Here is a 17,989-nt window from a genome sequence, read left to right on the forward strand (position 1 = left end):
TCTTAAAAGGACAACATCCTATGGGTCCACTACAATAAGAAGAACACCAAGATGAAGGCAGGCTTTGCTCTCAGGTCCTGTAATTTTCCAATCCTGTCTTTCAAACAATGAGTTAGAGAGCTTGCCGAATGCTCATTGAACCATATATCATCACATTCAAGTCTGAAAATATCTCTTTGCCGGAGGAGATCTCACCTCTGCTAAAGTCAGTTTTTCAAGATAGGGAGGGGCAGAGAAGACCATTCAGGTGCTGCCATATAACATTGTCCTAAGGTCACCATGGTAGTTACATATTCTGTTGTCAATTTGAGACTTAAGGGTGAAGGGGTGGAGTTTAACTTGTCAATCAGATCACAGCTTGATTGACCTCATTTGGAGGCACTAAGGAGACAAACAGCTCATTGGAGGCGGGACACACTCTCACTCCGTGGGCACACAACAGATGACAAGGCACATAAGCACATATGCTAGAGCCCTGAAGCTGAAGGAGCCACATGGAGACCCTGGCCAGTGTTGAGATGCCTCTATTGCCACTGGATCCACAAGACTTTGCACCCACTGGCCTATGATTTTCCTGCACTCAGTGTCATTCATATGTTTTGCAAGTCTGAAAAGGAATTTATAGTTTGGTATCAGACATATGGGTTAATACCGGTCTTATGGACTTGATCTAGACTGGGCTGGAAGGTTTTCTCAATATTCAATTGCTCTTATATATCAAGCTCCTTTTTATACACATATGAGTGAGTCTCCCTGGATTTGTTTCTCTAGTCTACCCAGACTAACACAGTGACCTCAACTCAACAGACATTCCTACAAGAGTGATAAGCTAACCTTACTGGAAATTCAAATTATGATTGGGGAGGGGAACATGTATGCTTCAGAGAAGGTGATTACACTACTATTGGTGGCACACCAAGAGAAGCAATCTTCCATCAGGCAAAAAAATACATACATAGAACCTAAGAGGAGAATATGCCTCATATTATGTTTCCAATGGAAAGCTTTGACTTAGTTCTATCCATGTCTTGGTAACCCAGAAAGTATGTTATATGCTACTAGGACTTTAGACTCTTGCCTTTTCAGGTGCACAACATCCTTCATAGGCTACACTCTAGGTATTGGATGTGGAAATTTCACGAGGTGAACCGGACTTTAACTCAAAGTCCTCCATAGCATATTTATGGCACTGACGTTCTCCCTTGGACACACAGATGAAACACCCTAGTGTGAGAGGAAGCAAAGACTACCATTCAAGGTTATGGAATGAGCAGGTGTTGAACTTTGAATGATGCTTGAGACTACCACATATTTACTATTTTAATGTCCTCCTAGCTTTATTATGACATATATTAATCTGGCAGGCATTATTCTGCCTTTCTGAATAAGTATTAGTGTGAATAAGTAAAAATTTTTAAAGTTTTGTCCTATCACCAACCCCATTGTTTGTGTAAATAGTGTCCAGTCACTTAAGAGTTTAATATATATTAGCTATTAATTCATATGTTGCTGTCTGAAGCTTGTCTCAATTTGTATGATTTCCTTTTCTCAGTAGTGAGCTAAATTCTACACAGTTGGCTAAATTAATAACCTGAGCAATAGGATTGCCTTATACCCTAGTGGGATGGTTTATAGTGTCCTCTATAAAATAATAATGATGTCTCTAAAACAAATCAGAGATGTACATTAGATAGAGTATGAATGTATTTTAGCCTCAAATTAATTCTAGCCACAATCTAAGAATAACGAGTTCCTATGACATTGCCCTACTCTGAGCTGAACCTTTGGGGAGATCACTGAGACTATGGGCGCTGCTGCAAAGTTTGGTGAAAACCCAGAAAGAATAGCATCTGCGGACTTACAGGTTTGTCTTCAAACAAGCAGCCAGCTAGTGAAGCATCACCTTAGTCCACATGGGAAAGGCAATGAGAGGATTGTAAATAATAGAACCCAAATCCATAGGAGAGAATAGTATCAGAGATTAAATTGGGCCTAGGCAATGCAAGGATTGCAAATAATAAAACTCAAATGCAAAAAAAAAAAAAAAAGAATGGTATCAGAGATTCCATGGTGCATGCTGTTTGCTGAAGGCTATGGAAGCCCATGGAAACCCCAAATCCATTGCCAGGATTCCTCCCTGGTTTAACCTCTGGGGAATTCCCTCTGATGATAGTCGAGAGGTGGGAACAGCCTTGCTATCACATATAGAGCAGACTGAAATATAATAGCTTATCTGTTGATTTCCCTTTGGATTCATTTTTAAAGTTGGTTCAATTTATAATATTTTCAGCATTCTCTGAGATTTTTCTGTTTTACCTAGTCATTCTGGTGGGTTTTTGTGATTTTATAAGACTGTGTTTTGTTTTTTGTATGTTTCTGTACGTGAATCTGGGGTAGGTGTGTTTACAGAGACAGTAACTGGATGGAAGATGGCAGGCGAGTTTGGGAAGAAATGAGGAGGTAACAAGGAGTGTGAGAAGAAAATGTTCTTGAATTGTTTGGTAATGATTGCACAAATCTTGTTAATATAATTAAATCATTAAATTGTATTATATCTGGGGTATATGCTAATAACAATTGCTTAAAGATTCTTCATCATCAAGGGCATAACTAATATTCTACAATGTCTTAAATGTTTGATAATGTCCTAAAATGTTTTGTGATCATTTGATTCAAGCAAGAATTTGTCTCTGCTTCAAGGAAAATTTATTTACACTTCAGCTATGCTTCTTGTGTTATAGGACTGTCAATGATACAAATTACGTGTCCAATTGCCTATGTCATCCCTGGATAGAGAGCTCCTCAGAAGGACAGAAGGCTTTAATTCTATGGTTCATAGAGCAGGGATTGCAATGTTGGTTCATTATATTTATTGAAGGTTAATAAAATGCTTAAAAGTATTTGTGACTTTCGATGTTATTATCATTGTAAAGAAAGAGAGAAAACATCTTTAGCATTGATTAAATTAACTTGTATGACTTCCTCTGAAAGACCGAATTTCCTAACAGACAAACATCACTGACATATGATTGTGTCTTCCCCTGATAAAGCTTTACTACTTTACACCTGGGTTATTTTAAGATATGAAATAATAATAAACTGCTCTATAGCATCTCTTTCCTATAAAGTACCATACTCCAGGTTTCTCTTTATATAATACTAAACACAAAGCAAAAGAAAATCTAGATATTATAAATAGTAGAAAATGATGGTGAATAGGTAAGAAGACAGAAATTAAATCTATTTCCCACTCCCAGCCAAATCCATTTGGCATATTTGATATTTAGCTAGTATAATGCTTCTGTTTCACCAAAAGAAAATTATGACCTGATTCCTCCCCAAAAAACAATGTAGTAGGTATATTAAAATAAAAACAATAGATAAAATAGGTAGATAGATAGATAGAAAAAGGAATCTAGAATTTTGGTGAGATCTTCATAATTTTGAGTAGGAAATTGATATGTCCAGATTAAATAATTATTTTTTACTTTCAATTATAAAGACTTACCAAATTTTAATAATAGCAAGTACAAGTGTAAAGAAAGACTATTTGTCACATGAGTGTTAGTGTGCAAACTGTTCAAACAAAAGTTAAAGTTATAAAAGTGCAAAATATTGCCTGAATGATAATTCTGATGATACCTTCTTTTACATATATAGGAAAAACTTATGTAAAACGTCCACCCTAATTCAAGGATTAGGGTATCCTAAACACTTTGTTGTGTTCCTTATAACTACAAAAGTACAAAACCATTGCTACTATATTTTCACACGCATAAGGTTTGTGTTGGGCAGGGTTCTCTAGAGAAACAAAAACAGGACACTTATATGGATATGTTTATACAGGGAAAAATAATATAACAGCTAATTAGTCCACGCAGCCGTACAGAGGGTTCAGTATGAATCACTTCTGTAGAACAGTTAATATACTGAAAGTCCTTCAACTCACTTGGGCTACTGGGTCCTTCAAGGTCAATGAAGTAGACAGGGAGGCCTTCCTCAGGGCAAGGCAAGCATTCTGCTAACAGGAGGCAAACAGCAGGGTGGGTCAGCAACAGTCAGTAGCTCAGGATGGGCCCAGATGGGATATCCATCAAGCAATGCAAACAGGCCCAGATGGGATATCCATCAAGCAATGCAAGGCACCAGGACCTGCTAGGCTCAAGCTCAAGCGCTTTAAGCACCAGCAGTCTGGCAAAGGAGATCTTGGAGACTCAAACTCTAGTGACACGATCAACAGATTGGCTTGGCCCACAGGTAGTTCAGCTCACAGGTTGAGGCAAATAACTAGCTAAAGCAGCACACTCTGATCACTAGCAAGCAAGAGAGAGGGGGGCACGCCTTGTACAGCCATTTGTCTCTTTGCCCTCTAATCAAACTGCAGCCTGTTTTATCAAACATGTTCTTACTGATCAGCTTGGCACAATAAACCTAACCATAACTGTTCACTCCTGGCCATCTTTGCACTGTACACAATTCTTTAGCCATATATAATTTCCAGACAGTAATGGAATCACACTTATACCTAACATCATACATCTATCATATAAACAAAAACACATCGAATCTAATTGTATTTGGTACATCATTCATGCACAAAGGAAAGATGTTCAATAAGCACATATAGAGAATACTGATGATCATAAACCTTGTTTTGCAATTGATCGTGTGGTCGTAACGGATAGGTAGAGCTACTTTCTTCTATAATACCTTTGCCCACAGCCAGCGCCTCAGCTGGCGGTGGTTCTTTCCCTGGTGGGGTGAGCCAGACCTTCATTCCTGGATCATTAGACATCCTGTCAGGCTTGGGTTGCTGTAGTTTACCATTTACTTTAATCACAGGGCTAGGGGGACTCCTGCTCCTCCTGTCTTGGACCAAAGCAAAAGATACATAGCTGGTGACAGCTCCATGCACACTCCTCCCCTCCCCATGAACACCTAGCTCAACCCACGGGAGGACATATCTTAAGAGATGGCTTAGGGGTTCTCCTGAGTTCCAGACATATTCTTCTTTGCCTTCATTATGTAGCACCAATCCAATTTCTCCTTGGTAATCAGGATCAATCACACCACTTAGTACAGTGACACCCTTCCTGACTTGTTGATCCAAAGACATGAGGAGTCCAACGTGGCCAGGGGGCATTCTCAGCTCCCAGTTCAGGGGAATCCACGCTGTTTCTAGGTTGGAGAGTTCTTTCTTTTGGGACTAGGACTTCCAGGCCTGAAGCACAGAGGGTCTGTGGGACAGGAAGCAAAAAGGCTGCAAGTGGATCACTAAGAGTAGTAGTCAATGATGCCACCCAGCTTCCACCCCTTGCTTCCTGGACCCATGAATCCTGGCTGTTGGAGACACAGCACCATACATTGGCCACTGATTTAGAACATATACAGCCTCCTGGAGAACATTGCCCCAGTCCTGCAAGGTTTTGCCATCAAGCTGGTGCCACAATTGGGTCTTTAGGAGGCCATTCCATCATTCTCAATGATGCTCAGTGATGAGCAAAGACTATCAACTATAATGAATGAACTAACGGTAATATGTGCTGAAACTGGTGGGATCATAACAATACACTCTTCCTGAGGGCAAAGATACTCATGGTATTGTTATTGTTGATCTTCGGGCCAGGGAGTCAAGTTTGAACCGTAGTGGCTTCCTCTGACCCTGACCAAGTAAACCTGGCTACAGAATATTCTAAGCTGGAATATTTTTGGGAGCAAATTGCCAGGTCTTTTCTCTCATAGAGGAACGAATGGGTTCAAATTAATGACGTTTTGATTAGGCGTTGAGTACTCCTTCTCCGACCTATCGTAGTGCTTTGGCATCTGCTGAGGCTGATGCGGATTCTCTTTCTCCATGTGAACTTAGAAGAGGAAGCATGGCATCCCAGCACCATCTTTACAACTACGTTATTATTGCTGTTGACATGGAGCCCTGCTGACTTGTCGTTCCCCCACATGACATGACAGGATGCCCTGGAGGGATTTGGCAGCTCTTTATTTGTGTAGCAGCTGGTTTTCAGGCCCTCTTCCCTCAGAGCCCATAGACCAGTTCTACCCAGTAAGGCCCTGAGTGAGAATCAACTGAAAGGCGACAGATAGAAAACATTACATTCTAAGCACTTTTTTGTGAGTTTGTCACAGAGCATTAAATGCAAATGCTTTCAAGAAAAGTAACAAAAATTAGTCAATTTTTGTTCACGTGCGTGGGTGTGAAGGCATCTGTCCCCAATAAATGTAGCTATCTCTAGTCATCTCCCCAAACTGCCTAGTCCAGTGATGCGAAGTCGCTGAGATTATTTTCCAAGGGAAGCAGTAAAAAACACATTTGGATGTAAAATTTCCACTATTTAAGTATTAATTCATTCTTTTAAGACAAATTTCAGGTGCATGTTGCCTGCAGGCAGACAGTTGGTCACCAATTGTTTATAAACACCCTTGCTGCTATCCTGGAATAGCAAGAGAAAATATTTTGTATGGTTTTTATACTTTGTTGAACTGTTTTGTAATGTTTGTTCTCTCAGGCAGTGGTCACATCTCTCCAACTGGCCCGCTGTCTCCTTGAAGGCAAATAGGCTGATGTTGCTCTGCTGCACTTCTCAGAAATGAATATGCACAGTAGGCACTTCCAGTCTCCTGCTTGGTGGGATGACATAATAGGAGTCCTGAGCAGCCCTGTTTTGTTGGGTCTTCTAAGCACTTTGAACACCTCACAGCAAGGGAAAACATTTTATTAAAAGCCCTGCTGGCCTCATGATTTAGTCTATCACTTTACTCCTCAATGGAAAGTAAAAATAATAAACAAGACTCAAGCTTCACTTCTGCATTTCCTATCAAAAGGTCTGAATTTTGACAAATGCACCTTTAAGCTCGACTTCAACTCAATTTTATTTATTCATTCAGTAAATATTTACAGAATTTCACTGAAGTGACAGTCTTTTAGGTGTTGTGGCTGAAGTAGTTAACAAAGTTTTTGCGATCCTATCAAGTCAAATTTTTCAAGATAAGTCACCAATACTTTGGTTCTAACAGAATAATTTTGCTTGTTCCTGTTCTTTAACCATAGAAAATATTATATAGTTAAAGACATGTGTACTTTTTATGGAGTATATGATTTATTCTTAATTGAATGCAAGAAATCTTCTTATAAACCTTTAAGTAATTATACTACTAAGTAACTAAATAATCAAAAAACATCCATTTTATGATATTTAAGTCATCTCAAGGGAATTGAAAGTATTCATATCAAGCAGAGACTTACGTAAGTATTTCCTATTAATATTTATAATAGAGTAGAATTTAGGCTTAAAAATATAGTGCTACTGGGAAGATTACAGAAGAGGTTAGAAATGACTGAATGTTTACTAAAGCAGCATTTAAGGTTTCAGCTGAATGTAAATCAAATACTTGGTCATTACAAGCATCTCTATCCCATAATCTCTCCCAACTTCCCATAGCAGCCAAAGAGCTCCTGTTCCCATCAGTTTACATCATATTCACCACTTTCCAATTTCCCAATCAAAAGGATACACAGGCATTTTCCACACTTAATGTTTACTCACCACCTTGACGGTGTATTAATGCGGGGTTACTTTGTTTCTCTCTCTCTTGGCTCTATCTCTGCTTCTTGCCCTCTGGCTCTCGCCCTAACTCCCTGTAGTATTTCTCCACAACATGCATCTTACCCTGTTGTGCCTCTCCCTGATCTCTGTTTCCTGCTCCTTCCTGGTCCTTTTCTGCATTCCTTTCCCCTCTTTTTGTTTCTCAACAAAGCATCATAACTGATACTCATGTTCCATTCCAGTCTCTAATTTTCTATCATAATGGCACCCAACTTGGGGCAGGGTATTTAGCCCAAGACTGCTGCAGCACCAATAGGTCTTGGAAGCCCTTCCTGAACTTAAGAAAGTGAGTATCTTAAAGGGACTTTCTACATCTGCTGCTACAAAGCCCTGCAGCCATGCATAAGTGAGAGTCTGGGTGAGTGTATTTAAGCTCCCACTCTGGTGCATTTGTTTGTTCACGGCCTTGAAAGGTCCACTTCCGGGAAATCTTAGCGCTAAATCAGATGACTCTCTTGGCCCCTGGGGCCTTGGGGGCATGGCGGGGGGAAGCGGCTTTCAGGGGGAGAACACTTTCCTTGTTTGCTACCCCTTTTTCTTCCTTTCGCAACTTGAAATTTTGACAGGCTTTCTGAGGTCGCTCTTTAAGTCTGTTACATTTCTTGAGATCTCAAATTTCACTGAACCCTTACCCCTAGTCTAAACAACCCCAAAGTTAACCTTTGATGTACCTCACAGCAAAATTTAAACCACTGGGTTTTACATTAAGTATTGAACAGAAACTACTGATATTTTTATGCAAAAAGATTTGGCTGGAGTACAAATTGACAATAACTAAAAATGGCCTCAAGGTGGCACCATTGATTTAAAAATCTTTCAAGACATCAATGATTTCTGCCAGTTGAACAGCAGATTTTTTGAAATTCCATATTCACAGGCTTTCTTTCTCCTATCCCACCTTCACCTGTGTCTAAATTGTCCTACCACCCAACTTGTGCTGGTTCAGGAGGAAATCCCACGCCTACACAACAAACCCAACTGTGGCCTCTGCTCATGCTGCAGAACCTATGCCATGCCTGTCACCTCTGCCCCTCTTCCATCTACCTTAAGGCCTTGACCCCAACCCCTCTAACTCCCCAGCTCTTCTGGTAACGTTCTGTAATTTGGCATCTCCTACTATGCTGGCTTCTCCTTCTTCTGGCTTACAGTTCTCTTGTCTGCCATATTCCTCAACACTTTCTCCCACTTCTCCTTTCTCACCAATCCCTGCCCCTCCCCCTAACCCCCACTCCCGCCCCCAACTGACGCCATCACACTCACAATCTGACATTTCTCCTCTGCTGGCTTTATCTCCGCCCCAGACTCATCACATGGGGCTACTTCTGGCACAAAAGTCACTGTAAGTGTCTGGAGATTCCCCCTTCAGACCTCGCCTCCCCCACCTTCTCCTCAGTGAGAGGGCACAAGAGCTGAAGGACTGGTTAAGAACATATCCCTCTCTCTCTTTCTGTCTTATCTACTCTAGAAAAACCTTCGGTATCCTTTCCTTCTGACCCAGACCCTTATATTACAGAATGCAAATATCACACGCAGTCTTATGATATTACCTGCCATACGTTTATATTATTCTCACAATTACTCTGTCCCCCGAAGACAGGGAGAAAGTCTGGATAGCGGCACAAGCGAGAGGTGATGAGATTCGTACCCAGAACTGGAGCAAACCAGTGGGCTCTGATGCAGTTCCCCTAATTGGAATGATCAGCTCAGCCATGAGGACTGCACTCTCTGAAACAGTATGATCATTCATCTCATTGAGGGCTTGCAGGAAAGGCCAATAATACAGTCAGTTATTGCAAAATTAAGGAAATCCTCAGGGCCCAAAAGAAAAACATACCCAATTTTAATCTCGACTTTCAAAGGCTTTATTTAGGTATACCACAGTTGATCCTTCAACACCAGCTGGGACCACTTTACTTTATTCACACTTCATTTCACAGTAAGCTCCTGACATAAAAAGATAATTTTAAAAATAGGGTCATGGTCCTTAGACTCTACAGTGAGACCTGCTCAATGCAGCATTCAAAAATTCCATAATAGGGAGGAACAGGAGAAATTAGACCTATTAGAAAGAGACAGAGCTAGCTATCAAATGTTAGCTAATGCCCTTCAGAACAAATGAGTGTATCAAAACCAAATAACCTGGGCCACAAATGGGTAAGCCATCCAGACCCTGCTACAGATGCTCCCAGATGGGACACTGGGCATCTCCCCTCTCCCACTCCCCCCTCCACTGAAGCCATGCCCACATTGCAATCGGAGAGATCACTGGAGAATTGACTGCCCTATCCAACAGAGAACGGGGAGGATTGCCTCTTCCCTAACACCCCTGCAGCCTGTGGCGCAAGAAGCTTCCTCTCCAGGATTTCTAGGATTGGCAGAGGATTTTCAGTGCCCTGAGTCGACGGCCAACTTGGAGCTCACTCATCTGGAGCCGAGGGTAATGAGCATCATCTCAGTGAGCCTATTTCTTTCCTTTTCAGACGTAGGGCACTGATGCAACACTGCCTGAACATCCAGGACAAAGTTCTTTGGCACCTACTACTATAGTAGGTGTTTAAGGTATAATTTCACAAGCCCTCATTACACATCCACTTTAATGTAGCCTTTATAATGTACAATTCTCGCATCAGTTTCTAGTCATCCCTAAATGTCCCATTCCCTTACTGGGCAGATCTTTTTCTACTACATTCAAAACAGTAATAACTGCATTTCCCTGTGGCCTCACAGTCCATGAACTTATTGATTCTCTTGCAAACTGTGCCAGACACTCTCCCTGTCTCCATGTCTCCCCAAGATATCATGAGTGTCCCAACAACCCCCACTGATCACCTTCTTTTACCACCTGTTCCAGTTAATGCACATTTTGGGGTTGTCACCCAACCCTCAGTTGCTGGGCATCACCAACCTGTTTCTGCCAGATTAAAAGACTCCTCAAAATGTCCTCATTACCGAATACCCTGTAGTTCTCTGATATTTAAAAGGCCTTAAACCAATAATACAGGTAAAACTGATGAAGTACAGAGCACAAACAAGGCTAGCAAATACTGGAAGACCAATGACCCCTAAAAGTATGTTCCTAGCAAATTGCAGTTATACCTGGCACCACTGAGGTATGTGCTAATTATGGTTATTGGTCTTGTGTTACGCAACCACCTTTACTGGAAATTGTAGAATGGACTCTAACTGGTGCTGTCATAGTTGTAAATGATTGGGTGTGGACATCAGGCCCTTGGGAAAATGGAATAGCCATGCACTTCAGGGGAGAAGGCAAGAGATTTCATTTACCTTAGGTTTTGAGTTATTACCTTTATGCCTAGGTACCAGCCCTAGCTGTCTGTCTATTGAACCACAAGCTTGGAATAGCTGGCACATGTTTAATAACTCTAACCACGATTTTGACACGATCATGGAAGATGCATTTTCAGAATATGAGAGCGCCATTACCATGCAGCGAAGAGGATATTTCAAAGCCACTACATTCAAATGGCTCAAATGTCAGGGGCCCCATGGAGAAGTATTAAGAAATGATGTCACGATCATTGACTGTGGCCCTCATGGATATTTCTAACAAATTGTTCTGAAGAATTTGATTTTACATCACGTGACTATGTCAGTAATTGCAAATGGCACAGATCCTTTGATGGTATTGTCGTCACCGGGCAATAATCAATGGCATGGCATGAAGGAGAAGATGCACCTCCTCGTTGTTTGGTGAAACCAAAAGAGACCTGAACAGTGCGACCTATAGAGTGTACCTCTCACCCCTAAACCTTGACTAGGAGGCATAAGAAGCTTTGCCTTAACCCATCAGTCTGGTGCTATTTACACTTACCAAAAACTGATTACAAGGGTCCACATGTGACCTCTTCCCTGGGAGAGGGACAGCAGAGAAGGGGGGGAAGGGAGACTCCGGATAGGGCAAGATATGACAAAATAACAATGTATAAATTACCAAGGGCACATGAGGGAGGGGGGAGAGGGGAGGGAGGGGAAAAAAAAGAGGACCTGCTGATGCAAAGGGCTTAAGTGGAGAGCAAATGCTTTGAGAATGATTGGGGCAGGGAATGTATGGATGTGCTTTATACAATTGATGTATATAAATGTATGGATTGTGATAAGAGTTGTATGAGTCCCTAATAAAATGTAAAAAAAGAAAAGAGGAGAAAAAATGATTAGGGCAAAGAATATACAGATGTGCTTTATACAATTGATGTATGTATATGTATGAACTGTGATAAGAGTTGTATGAGCCCCTAATAAATTGTTTTTAAAAATGAAATGCAGCGCATCGTTTCCTATAGAAAGAGGCCCTATGTATTCGCTGTTGAAACGTCATAATAGACGAGACTCGACTGAGACTTGTAGACTGTATACTTGCCTGAACCATCCTCTGTTTGTAAGCCTTTCGAAAGACATGGGAGGTGGATCCCTGTGCAGGCGGGCTAGCAGTCCAGTGCCATCCTCAGGGTTGCAGATAATAGCGGAGATGCTGAAAAGACCTCGTCGATTCACAGGTCTGATTGCTGCAGCCACCGCTGGACTCACCGTGACTGCCACTACTGCTGCTGCTGCAAGAGCAGCGCTGCGGAACTTTATCCAACCCTACGATGGGCCACGCAGGCCAAGAGAGACGATGACTTAGAAGGGAGAGTGGCTGAATTGCAACAAACCACCAGCGGCTAGGAGATCAACACATGAACATAGGACATCACTTGATGATGTTAAAGTGAGATTGGAATTTACTGGGTTCTCTGTAACTCTGTATCCATATAATGGAACCTTACATGCTGGTCTTTAATAAAAAACCACTTACAGGGACTTAAAGGAAATTTTTATTTAGATGTTATTCAGCTAAAAAAGGAAACGTTCACTACATTTAAGGATGGATTAGAGGCCTCCCGTAGCTCTGATGTGATTAAACAATTGCTAGATGTTTGAAGGGACGTGATCATTGCCTGGATTCAAAGCACTTTGTCTAGGTTAGTTTCTAACCTAAATGTACCACTTTTCATCATAATTCTTGCCTTTGTGATCACATGCGGCTTCTGTGGGAAGCTAAGCAGTGTAAGAAAAGATCAGATAACCTTAACAGCTCTTTGTCTGGCTGGGTTAGTTCCCCCAAAGCCCTCACTGGGCTATGCAGACACAGGACAACTAGAGGTCTTTTGTTGCTCCTGTCCAGCAGGAAACGATTACTGAACAGGAGCCCTCCAGCCCTATTCCCTCTTCTCAAAAGGCAAGAGTAAAGGGTCCAGTTGAGTGTAAAGCAGGCACTCAGCCATTACAAGGGCCTCTATCACCAAACCTGTCTATCGTCTCACATAAGCCAAAGAGTTGTGTTGGCCGCTAAAGTGGTACATGGGCTGCTCAATGACACTTTAATATTGTTTTTAAGGAAAATAATGTATATTTAATTTAATTTTTTTTTTGCCATTAGTGCAATTAGCATTGAAATCAGCTGCTCAGGATTAAACCCCACAATTTGCCGTTGGCAACACTAGCTTTCAACCAAATAGCACTTAGTTACAATGACCTTAGGAAAACGTGAGTTTCCTAAAGATAAATTAACCAATCCATATAAAAAAGTTGTAATTCCAAACTAATCAAACACAAAGTAACTTAAATAACTGGCAGTCAGGAAACTAGTGTAATAAAAGAGAATGCAGTCTCATTTCCTTATCTTGAATTTCTTTTACAAAACCACATACATCAGAAACAATGTTGCCGCTTTCCAAAATACTTCACTTTTTTTCTCTTTTTCTCAAGTGTTCACTTAGAGCCTCTAAGTCTCCTAAGCAGAGCTCTTCTTTTTTTTTTTTTTTCCCTTTTGAGCCTGCCCTGCCCTGTTCCTCGCCAGTGAATGTGGGTGGTCAGTAGCCCTGGTGCCTCGCTTAGAATTAAGTCATCCAGGCAACCTGATGAAGGAAGAATAATAATAATTAGAATTACCTGCCAGGGAAGATATAAGCATTGGTGGGTGGCTTTTTGATCTCTGGTTTCAAATCTGCTTCTCCATCTTTTATCTGGATTGAAAAATATCATCCTAATTACCCAACCTGGTAAGGTTAGACAAACTAAGTGAGACAACTTCTCACTATTTCTACTGAATATTGATATATTTATTCAAGGGAGTAATATTTTTAACTTTATGTAGCATTAGATATTTAAAGAAAAAAAGACAAACTACTTTTGGACAATACATTTCTACAGGATATCCACAATTTCAAGAAAGTCTATCGTTTATTCAGAGAAATTGCATACTTTTTAAAAATCTCAAAAAATTACTAATCAGCTCAAGGATAACCCCCCTGAGGCTGCTTTAGGGTACAAAAGAGAAGCCAGGCCCTGCACCAAATATACAGTAAGGAGAACATTTATTAAGTCTTGAGAAGGAAAGGAAAAGACAAAGCCCTATCATCGAGATGAGACCATGAGCACGAGGTTGTAGGTGTGCATTCTGCCCTCCAGAGGAATGTCCAGTCCTGCTAAGGCTCGGCTTTGTCTTCCTCAGTGGTCGTGTTTAGAAGTCCCCCTGGAACAGCTTGTCGCAGCTATTCTATAGCAAACTATTCTCTTGGGTTCAATAATTCACGACAACGAGTCAGACCTTACACAGTGTTATCATTCAAATGGAGTTTTATAGCAAAAGTGTATACAAATAATAAGATAAGTTAGTTATGAGGGCTCTGCATAGAGAGCTTTGAGGTCCCCTAAAGGGACTCATTGCCTTCTTATTGTTGTTGGGAGACAGTGTTCAGGATTGCCTGCCATTGCTTCAGCTAAAGAGAGCTGCGGATTGATCCTAGAGACTTGAAGTTTATTTCTGCAAGTGCCGACAAAGAGAAATTAGTGGGGCTTCCTACCTCCAAGCTGCTTAAAAAGACTCAGTGAAAATGAAACAATTTTAACCATTGTAGCAAACAAAAATAAAAACAGACTTTGCCTGTTTATTGCTTCTCACCCCCACCCGCCCCGAAATACTTAACAGGTTTTAAATGATCTGGACCTCAAACAAAAGTAGGTTTCACAGGAAAATAATCTACACTTGCCCGGGGTTTTATTAGACCATAAACTGATAGCTACATTTTTTCCCGGGGCTGTCAGACTGGCCACACTGAGGTCTCAAACCCCATTGCTTATCTACATGACTTTTAGGAAGACTTTGAGAGTGTGATACCTGAAACTTTCCTTTCCCTCATAAAAGTTACTCAGATTTACAAAAGTGCTTCTGCCATGTGAATTCTTCCAGCAGTGAGAAGCAACAACCAAGGGAAACCAGCCCGACACATAACACTATTGTGATGAGCTGTGTGTAGCTGTGATGCCAGGAGCAATGTCAGTGGTATTTCACATGCCAGCAAGGTCTCCCAAAATGAACAGTCTAAGCTTCCAGGGAAGCTTCCAGACTAAGAACAGACGATGAAGAAGGAATCAGCTGCTACTTCAGATAAAGTAGCCACTGAATATCGAATGCATAGCAACGACACATTGTCAGATACTGGAGGTCTGATAAATGGAAGCAGAGCATTGCTAGAGATGTTCCAGACGATGGCCCCCAGGGTCAGAAGGCACTGGACATGGGATGAGAAGGAGTTGATTTCTGAAAGCAGAGTCGACCACAGGGACATGGAGGGAGGAACCCTTGTTGGGGTAAAGCTTTCAGGATCTTTATTTGCTGGTGGAGCAAAACTCAAAACGAGGAGAAATATCTGCAAAATTCCACCCTTATTAAAAAAATCCACTCTTAATTGGAACTTGGAATGTGTTAGATATGAATCTAGGAATATTAAAATATGTCAAAATTGAAGCGGAATTCATAAAGACTAGTTTATGTATTAGTAAGCTGAAACTGGTATTGAACATTTGGAATCAGGAAATCGTATGATTGATTATGCTGCTAATGACACATTTAATTAAAATAATGCTGCATTCATTGCAAATGGGATGTTTCTAGAACAATTTGGAAGTACAGTGCTGCCAGGGATAGGTTTATATTTTCTGCATATAAGGAAATCCAATCGATATTACTATTAATCAAATTTATGTACTAACCAAATATGCTAGTAATAAAGAAAGTTGAAGAATGTTACCTTCTTTAGACAGAAATAGATTAAACAGGCAGAGACACATGCTGCTTTGGAAACAAAGAGCCTCAAAGGAATGTGGAAAGCCCCAGCAACCTTTAACCCTACCCCACCCTCTGCCACTTCTGTAACCTGACTGCCCATTTCTGCTTCTGTAAACTGCTTGCTAGCCCAGTGCCAGTCAACCCCAACAGGCCCACTTGAGCAATCCCTTCCCTATAAAAGTCCTCAGGACCCCATATGTGGGGCTCAAGTTTCTAGAAACGAGTCCACTGAGCCATGTCCCGGCACAATGAAGTCCTTCCATGTGTTAAAATCTACTAGGCATTGGCAACCCTTTCTGAACAACTTGGAAGACTGAAGAAGAATGGGGGCATTTGAAACGTGGTGGTGAAAAACTATAGCGAGTTCCATAGACAGCCAGAGGACCCACAAGGTTGTCTCGGGTGTAACGTTGTACCTGCTCTGATGTGCACAGGAGTTCTTGGTTTCAAAAACCAAAGAATATCTTCAAGAACCACAAGTAGCACGCAGAAATCAAAGTTTACTGATAACAACAACAGCAAAAAGCACCCGATACAGCAGGTGGGGCCTAGAGTACATTCTTGCTGAATGAATTCTGTCTAGGAATTTTTATTGGATGTGGGGCACTTGGCCTGTCTGTGCCTCCACCTTATGGAAGGACCAGTTCTGGGTTGGGGCACATTCCTCAGGTCCAATCATGACCCTGGTTATGCTCTGCATAGGCTGGGTCTTGCACTGGCATGGGCAAGGAAGTAAGCAGGCAATGGGTCAGCCTAGAGTCCTAGGTTTGCTGGATTTGGGGTTTAATATCAGCCTATGATGGACCCAGTGCCTGCTAATTTAAGATTGAAAGTATCTAGTTTGTCCAAACCACCCCTCCACACATCCTGCTATTCTCGGTGCTTCCTGCTAGGCTGGGCCTCTTCCTCTCTGTCTGGGGCATTCTACCTTATTTCTGAATTCCCTTTTGGAATGAAAGCCCTCACTGTAGTGAGTGAGTTGGGGTGATGACTGATCTGGCTCTACCTGGCTGTAGGGCATGGGGTGAGGGGTGGGGCTGAAGGTGTGTAATGTCAGGTTCCTCATGAAAGGAGTCGAGCTAGGTATCTAGTGGTCCAGTAGAAACTGGTGAGATGAAGGGTCCAGGTCAGCTGTCTCAAATAAGGACAGGATGTTGGGATTCACTGGGATTCATGGGAATCTCTGGGCCACCACAATTCGTGTCTGAAGCTAGTAGAATCTAGAAAATATAAACTACATTAACAAATTTAAAAGACCTGGCCTGAAAAGCCAAATAGCCCATATAGTTGCCAGAAATCCTAACAAAAGTCTGATCCTTGGAAACCAAAGTTTCAGTCATTCCCACTGGGATTTTCCTTAATTTCATATGTAGGACTTTGGATGGATCCCATCAATTCCTTTCTCCCTTTCTTTTAGACTGGTCTCTACTTGGTGAGAAGTGTTCATCTGCAAATAGCAGGAGGTCTATTGCTGATGTCCTGGAAGCAGATGCTGGCATAGCAGTATGACCAGAGAGTTCCTGAGAGGCAAGTATGATGAGGCTTTGTCTTACGTACTTTGGATAGGTTGTGAGGACAGACCAGTTTCTGGAGAAGGACATGACATTTGGTAAAATAGAGGGGCAGGAAAAAAAACAAAAGGAAGGCCCTCAGCAACATGGATTGACATAGTGGTTGTGACAATGCGCTCCAGCATAGAAACAATCATGAGGATGGTGAAGGAGCAGGCAGTATTTCCTTTGATTGTGTATAAGGTTTCTATGGGTTGGAACCGACTCAGTGAGACCTAACAACAGCTTTATATATGTATGATTAATTCAATGAGTTGTTCTCTCCAAAATCTGTTGACATTCCAAATTCGATCGAATCTTTCTGGTCTGCCCAAGAGGCATCTTTTTTTTTTTATGTTTTATTAGGGGCTCATACAACTCTTATCACAGTCCATACATCAATTGTACAAAGCACATCTGTACATTCTTTGCCCTAATCATTTTCTTTTCTTTCTTTCTTTTCCCTTTTCTTTTTTCACATTTTATTAGGGACTCATACAACTCTTATCACAATCCATACATATACATACATCAATTGTATAAAGCACATCCATACATTCCCCGCCCCAATCATTCTCAAAGCATTTGCTCTCCACTTAAGCCCTTTGCATCAGGTCCTCTTTTTTTTTCCCCTCCCTTCCCGCTCCCCCCTCCCTCATGTGCCCTTTGTAATTTATACATCGTTATTTTGT

Source organism: Tenrec ecaudatus, chromosome 1, assembly GCF_050624435.1.
Source record: "Tenrec ecaudatus isolate mTenEca1 chromosome 1, mTenEca1.hap1, whole genome shotgun sequence".
In the NCBI taxonomy this organism is placed as follows: domain Eukaryota; kingdom Metazoa; phylum Chordata; class Mammalia; order Afrosoricida; family Tenrecidae; genus Tenrec; species Tenrec ecaudatus.